General features: G+C 41.2%; 2 non-coding genes across 2 annotated transcripts; one reads left to right on the top strand and one right to left on the bottom strand.

Annotated features, from left to right (window-relative positions):
* The first annotated feature begins 6,470 nt into the window (after positions 1 to 6,470).
* Positions 6,471 to 6,558, top strand: TRNAY-GUA. Its single transcript is given in 2 exon segments — positions 6,471 to 6,507; positions 6,523 to 6,558. It is a non-coding gene; the product is annotated as a tRNA-Tyr (tRNA).
* Positions 6,559 to 8,267: 1,709 nt separating this feature from the next.
* Positions 8,268 to 8,340, bottom strand: TRNAA-AGC. The gene has a single exon. It is a non-coding gene; the product is annotated as a tRNA-Ala (tRNA).
* Between the last annotated feature and the right edge of the window lie 1,550 nt (positions 8,341 to 9,890).

Below are 9,890 nucleotides of genomic sequence, written 5' to 3'. Positions count from 1 at the left end.
TCTGGAGAGACAGGCAGAGTGGTTTCCGGGACTAAGGTGAGACGCTGGTATGGCTTTGACACTTCCCTCCTGGACTGGAGGGAAAAGGGAGGACAACGTACTACAACTTTCACCAGGAGTAGCATTTTGAAAGAGGAGTGTTATACATTTAAACTCCCTTTCATGCTTTTTCATCCCCAAGGGGAAGGGCATAATCTGAACAGTGGGTTGTTTGGTTGCACAAGCAAACAGTTACTGCTGTTTAGACTCTGGGTGGTATGTTTGCCCCATTTTACCCAGGCATTTGTATTTCCATAACCTGTCTCTATTTCTGTGGTTTGCTTTAAGTCTTTGGCCTTAAGTATTCTAATGACCTTGGGGTCAATTTGTACTGGAGAGTTAAATTCCAGCCAAGTTTTCCTTAATGGTTTTTCCTCCAACCTGGGTTAAGACCCATCCCTCATACTGTGTGGTTCACCAAGCAGTGTTCTAAGGATAACAGGGGTTTGGTGTTTCATAAGTTATACTCTCAAATGTTCGCCCCCCAACAATCTTGCTTTCTATTTGAACAGTCTGCTTACATAAATGCTTATATTCCTCTCTCAGTTGTTGCTGACGTTTTAGATTTTTACAGCTCATTACTTGACAAACATCAAATTGTACAGTTTGAGACTTTAAGCCTTTGACTACACTTATAACCAGCTTAGCAGAACCTGTTACTCCTTGAATACAGAACATTATGATCAGCATAAGCAATTTCATCATTAAGCTATACACAGAGCACAATGCAAACATAGGGTTTAATCTAGCCCTTTCTCCCTTCTAATATGTTTCTTTAACTGTTGCCTATTTAAAGTGATCCTTAGGGGATCTGAGGTAGGAGTCACTTTTCAGGATTCAGGTTGAGTTGCTGGATACTTATCGTCTGGTTCAGGCACCGGTCCCTTCACTCGTGTGTAATGAGTCCAGCCTCTTTCTGCCGTTCGGACTGCCGTCTTAGTTGTCAGCAAGACTTGATAGGGTCCTTCCCAGATCGGTTGAAGTTTGGATTCTTTCCACGACTGGATCAGAACCCAGCTGCCAGGCTGATGTCAATGGGCAGCAAATTTAAGAGGCGGGGTCTGAGCCAGCAGTCCACGGTGCCTGAGAGATGATAAAGTAGAAGACAAGGCCAGTATATAATTCTTAAGAAAAAGATCTTTTGTGTCTAGGGAGGGGAGCTCTCCAGTCCTCCTGGGGAAAGGCAAACCAAAAACCAAAGGCCTACACCTTGTAATTGCCTAAGTACTAAATTACACATGGCTTGCACCTTTCTAATGACTTTCCTAGTGTAAAACTGCTAATACCTGCTTTAGGTACAGACACTCCTGAAGTCATGTGCATGAAGAGCAGCAAGAACTTACCAACATTTCAGGCTAGAACAATTAGACTAAAGGACAACAATAATTTACAATAACCTAAGATTAATGAACACAAAAAGGCTTACCACTCTTAAATGCTAAATTAAAATTTAGTTTTTAGTACACCTAGTTTAGTGATGCTTGAATATACGTGATTCACATATATGCATACCTTGAACATACACACAAGTTTTGCTGTTAGATGAGTAAAAACCCACTCTCCAGGGAGAGGAGGACAAGCCTTGGTGTGTAGTATTTGACAATATATGTGGTGTCTTTATTCCTATTAGACTTAATGTTAAGATAGCAACCTGGCATTACCAAATGGAGACCTGGGAAGAGATATGAACCATTCACTGTTTTAAGTTTGTTTAATTCAGCTTTAGTGAACCTTAAACCCTTTTATAGGAACATTTACTTGCACTTTGAGTATGGACCTTTTGCTTTTGCCCAAAATATATTAGAAAAATTATTCTGCTTTTTACAAGAATACACAGTCTCATATATCTGGAATACAGACACATATAACTTATATACACACTTATAACCATACGAAACAGACATACATTTCCATTTACAAGCATGTATAGCCAATACACTACTGTTACACATACATAGAAAACTTTTACACAGTTTTTCTCACCTTTTTTTTTTTTTTCATTTTTCACACTATTGTGAAACTGCACACAATTGCCCAGCTTTAGAGTACACACAAACTAGTATACGCTATAAAGATACAAAGAAATAGCTTCAGTTTACTATAGATGAGTACACAGGAAATTTTTGCCAAGCTTTAAATTACACACTGACAAACTTTTACAGTTTGAAAGACTCCTACGTAATTGTATTACATGCTTTTATTACATACAAATACAACTATTCCACATTCCTGTGTAAACATACAACTTAAACTCCCATTAGATTCATGAAGTTTTAACTCTCAGAATGCATCCAAATACAGTTCTAAAAAATGTGCATATAACTTTCTATATACCCTGATACACACATTAAGGGACTTTAAATGTAGCTTCTACATGCCTTAGACTTAATTACACAGCACACTAAAATATGTAAATGTATTTATTAATACCTGTTTAGCCCCACATAAGTATATGAATAGAGAATTACACAAACCCCATGCTACAAATTTCCTTCCTCCTTTTTTTTTTTTTTTAAACTGCTTCAATTACTTCTCTATCTCACTTTTGTCTGTTTCCTCCCTGGCTTGTTGATTTTCTGAATATTTCCTCTAATGGCTTATTCAGCCATTCATCGATTTTTGGATCTTCTCTGAATATTAGGCTAAAATTCCTTTATATAACTGACCTTTTAAAGTCTGAGTTATTAACAGAATGATATTGTATTCTTGGGGCTTGAGGGAGTGGGAGTCCAACCCTTTTTGGAGGCTTTTGTGGCAGCCCTTTTCTTTTCAAAGTCTGGGGTGATGTTGGGGAGATTACCTTTTTGGCCCCACCCTTCTTAAACATCGGGGTGCCACCCAGACTCTGCCTCTTCGGGGTAAAGGCTCTACCTTCTCTGAACAGTGGGGTGGCAGCCAGGCTTTTCACATTCCCCTGGGAATGTGCTCCACCCTCTGGGTCCTGAGGCGGCAAAACTTTTTTAGAGCATTGAGGCGGAAGGCCCACCCTTAACCCCCAGGGCAAACTCACCCTTTTCATGCATGTGGGCCACTCCACTCTCCTAGCCTGAGACCACTTGACTTCAGACCTCAACTTTCATCGTTCTTTGGGGATATGGGTACAGCCAATTTTATTTTAGGTGGATGCAGTCTCTCTCTTTCTCTCATAGCCTCCCTCTTTCCCATTTCCCTTTCTTCTCCCAAGAAAGGGATATTTACATAAACCAGAGTTTAAGAATCAAGTTAATTGTTATTCAGCTAGCCTTGCTAGGCTTTTTATTAATGATTCTTATCTTTCTTTCTTTAAGAGCCTTTAGAAACAGAAACTTTTGGAAATCTCTCCATTTTTTTTTTTTCTTAACTTTTGGTGGGTTGTAATTACTGGAGCAGTTAGCATTAACTGGCTCTCCAATTGCCTGGGGGCATAGACTGCTTCCACCAAAACCCCAGGCTTTAATGGTTCCCGCCCCAGTGGGGGAGGGGAAACCATAAGGTGGGGGAATGCTTATCCTAGGTTTTAGTTTCTTTTTTCCCTGCAGCCACCACATGGCACAGTTCAATTCTGCCTTGGAAAAAGGTTTATTTTTATTAACATGACACACGAGGTCAGCACAAAGCCAACTCTTATCTGCCTTATATTTTGGCCAGAATATATTTGGCAGCAAAATGACTTTTTTTTTTTTTTTTTTTGTTTAAACATAACAATAATATTTGATCATTTTCTTTTACCCTTTCCCTTGGTTCAACTACTTTTAGCCCAATGTTTTAACATGTTTTCCAATGGATTATTTAGAGGAATGTTCCCCGGGGACCCTAAAGGTACCCCCTTCCCTTTATTCCCAGCCGGCTGACTGCCTCCATTCCCCATTCTGAGTCTTGCCTGAGCATCTTTCCCTTAGGATCAGCTCTAGGCTCATCAGAATGTCCCCATTCTGAGTCTTGTTTGGGCATCTTTCCCTCAGGATCAGCCCCAGACTTTCAGAATGCTTTAACCACCAAGGTAATATAATATTTCTTTCCTTACCTTGGTCCGTGCACGGAGTTGCCTGGTTAACCAGAGGCAGGCCTTTTCTTTTTCCCCCTTTTCTCATCCACAACCGGCAGATCCAAGCATCTGGTCTCGGGCCCTTTAGCTGCCGGAGATGGGCCCCCAATGGCGGAGTCCGAGACCGCTCAATCAGCGGGGCGCGCCTTCCCTTTGTCCACCTCGGGGGTCCCCCTCCGAAGCTTTGGATCCCGGACGAGCCCCCAAGTTGTCGGAAATAAAGTGGTACCTGTAAGGGAATAAACGCTCTCTCGGTTCTGGAGGAGAAAAGAATTTATTTACGATCTTGCAAGATGGGGCGTCCAGCCAAACACGCGGAAGGCTGGCGCCCCAGAGGAAGAGAATGGTGATGTTTAAATCTACTCCTAATTCGCAAGTCCCTCCCCTGTTTCCCCATTGACTGGGTACTACAGAGGTTACAGCCTATCCGAGAACACTAACTAATTTATCTTTTGAGATTTTAATTTGTACAGCCAATCCCAGAGAGCTAACTAGCTCATTATTGAGATTTTGAACTGATTAGCCAATGCCCCCCCCCCCAAATTTTTATTTTTTTGCTGTGAGTTCCCGCCTCTGATACTACCTCATGTCTCTTTACATCAGGCAGATTCTCTCTTCTCTTTGTCTGGGGCTTGTTTAAACTGGTTTTGCCCCCATTTCCCTTATTCCATGCTGTCTCTATGTGAAAACGAAACTTATTCCTTTCTTACAGTGGGGACTGTTCTGTGTGTTGCAGAATGTTTAGCAGCATATCTGGCTTCTACCCTCTATGTGTTAGTAGCACCCCCTCAGTCAGGACAATCAAAAATGTCTCCTCACATTGCCAAATGTCCCCTGGGAGGCAAAATTGCCCCAATGAAAAGCACTGACTGCTCTTTGAGTGTGTATCTTTGTTTTAATTACTTATTGCTTAGGGTATCTTACAACTCTGTAAGGCTAAGTGTTAACCCCTTATAACTGATGGTGGTGCAGATGTAGTTTTTCTGCTCTGAGAGAAAGTTAATTTTATTGATTTGTAGGGCATTTTCCAATTCTGTAACTTATTTAGCAATGTGATTACAGCTTTGCTTCTTTCAGTGACTAAAAACACTTCTGTTTTTGCTATAGTTCTTTGAACTAGTTTTACCATCTACTGCTTCCCTCAATAATGAGTTAAATCTTTTGACAAATGTTTACATTTGTATGAGTCATACATTTAACTTTTTGAAAAGCATACTTTGACAAAATAGAAAATACTAAATAAATCTACAAAATAAAATAACTTGTTTACCCAATGGAATTGTGGAGGATATAAATTTTGTATTTAATTCATCTAGACTGGCTTTACTCAAAATAGGATGTCTCATGAAGACTTGAGGAGGTCAATGGCCAAGTTAACTGATTGGCAACTTGCTTTTAATTCTTGTTCAGAAAAATATATATATATATTTATATATATTATTTTTAATATATATTATATATTATTATTATATATGTGTGTGTGTATATATATATTTGTGCCATAGAGGAGTGAACACTGGTCTCAGTGGTCTATAGGCATCGGAGCCGGGGGTGGGAAGGGGCATTTGCCCTGTGCATGCGGCTCCATTGTATGACAATATAATGACTTAATGGAATGTGAAGAATCAAACAGATTCTTGCTGTTGGGGGCCAACTCAGGTGAACTTCTCCAGTTCTTTGACATCTATCTAAATCAAATAAATCATGCTTTCATTAATAAGGGCGAATAATAGCCATTTGAACTTTCAGATAGTCACAGAAAACTAGACTAAAATCTTACACTTTGCAAAATTAATTGGTACTTGAATGATATATTACTTTCTACCCTATGTTAAGACGGATCATTTAAAAACATATTGTTTTAGCTCCTCACCCACAGGTCTTTCCTGAGTTAAGAATTAGGATGATGGTCTGATTTATTTACAGGGATAATGACAATTAAAGAACAATTTTAGTACACTTTTGAAAATTTTCATTATTTAACTCTATAGTTCCTCCTCCCCTCCTCTTCCTCCTCCTTCTTCTACCTCTGTTAATTGTCCTGTTAATGTTGCAAGTTAAAATATTTCAAATACTCTTTATAGTGGAGGTCAAAATTGATTATTTAAATCCACTCTTTTATTGTAAAGAAGCCCAAGTCATTGAAAAGTCCTCATCGGTTCCTTGTGCCTTTATATCATTTTATTTTTCCTTTTTATGCTGCAAGGGGAGGTGCTCCGTTTTCTCCTTGGTTCAGGGCAGAGGGATTCTGAGCCTCGGTTCCGGAGGAGTGTTGGATCAACATTAAACGTGGAGGCTGCAGAGGAAGATCCATCAATAACACAGGCAAATAAAACAAAAGCAAGAACCCAGTCTTCGACCTCGGGCAGAGATGGCACCCCTTGCGGCTAGAAGCTAGTTTGTGAATCCTTCGATAGCTCAGTTGGTAGAGCGGAGGACTGTAGTGGCTTATAGCAGGGATCCTTAGGTCGCTGGTTCGAATCCGGCTCGAAGGAGTTTATATTTTGATTCATTTTTATCCCCCACCTTCCGAAATGCATATTCCTTTAAAATATATTATCAATATGCATCTCTTTAAGACTATCCTTGATGTACAGCAAGTCTCTCTACTTTTCCTTGGATTATTGTTCTCCATGATAGTTATTAATACGTGCCATTAGATTTCAACCCCATAGTTCGTATATGACCAGGGGCCGCAGTGAAATTGCGAGCCCTAATGAGGAGGATCAGAGGCGGGTTCCCTGGGTTTGGGGTGAGGAGAGGCGTCTCCGCCACACAACGGTGGGTTGGTAGCCAAGGAAAGGGGCTGGTTGGTAGGGACCGCTCGCACTCACCTGTAATTAGTGGGGCACGCGCGCCCCCTCGTGGTCCGGAAGTCCCGAGGCGTTGGGAAGGTTATTTCTAGGTAGGACGCTAGATCCCGGCAGCCGCCCAGAGTGTCTCGTAAGAGATGAAATTCGGAACTATTTCCCTTCTCGGTTTATGTCATAATGGTTTTTTGGGTGGGTATTTAGATCACCCGGGGAGATTTTACAACGTGCCTATGTTTGTGCCACTTTGGAGGTAGGATCCAGGCATTGGTATTTTAAAAGCTCCCCAGCTGATTTAAATATGCCTCAAGATTTAAGAACCACTGGTAGAAGAGAACTTTAGTTTCCGGAGGAAATAATAGACCAAAAAAAAAAAAAAAAAGGTCAGGATTTCCTACCCACGTGGAGGAATTAGCACAAAAGGTAGAGCGCTCAACAATAGGATGTACTTGCTAATTTTGTGTCAATTTCATTAATATATATTAATCTTACTTTTATCTTTTCATTTTTGAAATGTGATCTGCATACCTATGGAGGGGTCCTCAACGTCAAAGATATTGGATCAAAGTAGGAAGAGCTGACTGAGGATTTTGTGTCTGGCTATTTCTTGTTTCCTCCTTCCCAGACTTCAGAACTTTTATTCCTAAGTAAACGATTCTCAAACTTTGGTTTGTATAACAACCACCTGGGAGAGCTAATAAAGAACACAGAAACCCAGTATCGTTGAAATAGGATTGTGGTTTGAGACCATTGCCTTAAACACATAGGAAACTATTCCTATTAAGAGCTAGAGACTGTCTATACTGGCCGATGCCGGATAACTCCTTGCTTTTTGTAAGTTGGGGGCAAAAGAACGTTTGGGCCTTGGATGCAAAGTTTATTAGATATTACTGGGCCGAGCTTCTCGCCAAGGTATCGTTGATTCCAATCCAGGTAAGTTCACCAGTGCAATTCTCCTCCTATATTTTAAGCTATATTCTGCCATAGTTCAGCAGCAGCGGCACCCAGAATACATCCAGTTGACTCCAGAAGAGGAAGTGTAAGTGTAAAAAGACAAACGTTAAACATACCCACACATTTTTTGACTCTCCATCGTCTCAATTAAAAAATGGGAGTGCGTTTGCTCCAGTTGAAAGAACTTGAGGTAGATCTCAATGAGGTCGGACTCGTTGGAAATAGATGCTGAGAATTAAAATGTAAGATTAATACATGAAGGACTGAAGGGTAGGTTTGTAAGTCCGCTGGGCAGGGCCCAACATTCAAATCTGCAAAACATGAGCGAAATCCCGTAGGAGAACTGGCCCCTGCCTATTCTAGCAATACAATATCAGAGTTCGTGGGTCTTTCAAGAAATACCAACACTACATTGGTGCTAGCAGGTGGAGACATAAAACTGGAGAATGCGGGCATCGATCCCGCTACCTCTCGCATGCTAAGCGAGCGCTCTACCATTTGAGCTAATTCCCCATCTGGGAACGTCCCTGAGCCCCCTGTGTCATCTTTGATATATGGAAGCAAGTTAAAAGGACAAAGTGCGGGACTACAAATCAATAGTGATCAGACAGCCCCAAGACAAATTCCGCCCCTCCCAGCCACCCCTAATCATTAACCTCTACTCCAGCGTGCTGGTTCTTGTCGGGAGAAGGCCACAGGGTGCAGGTGGACCAAGGCGTGGAGTCCGCAGAAACATCTGTTTAGGAAATTGGGCACGAGTTTAACACTGGAATCTTATCTACGGAAACCAGGAACAAGATTCAAATTGAGGATGCAGCCAGGAAAGAAAATGAAGTTTCTCAAACAATGAGGCACGGCTTTGGCCTTCCCAATATTTCCTGCCAATCCCCACTTTCCTTAAAATTCCACCAATTGGCTCTGCTGCCCCCAAGAAACAAATTCGCAGTCACTGGGGATTACCCGCTGTGCGGACGCATGGCCACGAGGGGGCGCGCGTCCCGGTTACTTTCTGACTTCTTTCAGCTTCTCTAGTCTCGATTTTAACCAAGGGGTGTGTGCAAGTTATTTTTCTAAGGCAAACATTGATGGGAGAGCGAATATACTTATTGCCGCAGCCTTAGAGTCAGAGTCCTTGCAAAAAAGATAAAGGCAGTTGCCACTTTTTCTTGTGGCTCTATCGCGTTACAAGCTACCAGGTACCAGCTATCAAGTATGGTGCTAGGTGTTAAGTGCTTTCAACGCACGCTGATTCTGAAAAGGAAGATCCGTTGGGCGTTGATAGGGGCCCATCACCTGCAAAAAAGCCTTATGAAGGCCCTCACCCAACATCTGCACCTTCAACTGCTTCTTTGCCTGAAATTCCACCAAGAGAGTCTTCCTCTTTTTAGGACTTAATGTTGCTTTCTAGTTTCAATTAAATTAGTGCAAGGTGATAAAGAAAAATTGAAATGGAGAAGGCCAAACATCTTATTTAAGAAAGTTACTTTATGTCCCTAGACTTTTCCAAGATCTTTATATGCCCTGAATGCATGCTCTGGTCTTTTGCTTTTTCATTGCAGTCACAGATGACAAAAAGTCCATAACTGTGGGAAAAAACCCATCACCTTACCCCCATCTTAAACAAGAGAGTTCAGAACTTAGGTGATCTGAGTGTGTGGAGAAACCTACCATTCTTCTCAAAATTTGGCTCAAGACCGATGTCACCTTAACTCTCACCACCATCTAGGTGCTTTCTCCTTACTCTCCCCCACTGGATAGTATTTACCCAGCTATGTAAGTCAGTTTCATCTCCATTCATTCTTTCTCCTTGCTTATTTTTTATGATTCTATTAGGAGTGCAAGTGTTGAATTGGAGTGAAAGAAAATAGCTTAATCCTATAGATCAGATCCATGGGTTGTGCTTTAGCACAACTGACTCAGAACTGGTTGTTATGGGAGGCTTTGAGCCATGACGTGGGAATTGTAGTTTCTGATAACATTGAGTTAGGTATTAAATTCTCCAAACTCTCAGTTCCCACAAAGGTAGAATAATGAACCAGAATATTGCCTTAAAATCCACATGG

Source organism: Choloepus didactylus, chromosome 7 (genome assembly GCF_015220235.1).
Source record: "Choloepus didactylus isolate mChoDid1 chromosome 7, mChoDid1.pri, whole genome shotgun sequence".
Lineage (NCBI taxonomy): Eukaryota > Metazoa > Chordata > Mammalia > Pilosa > Megalonychidae > Choloepus > Choloepus didactylus.
The sequence above is the reverse complement of the archived record's forward strand: the minus strand, read 5'-3'. Positions and strand labels throughout refer to the sequence as shown.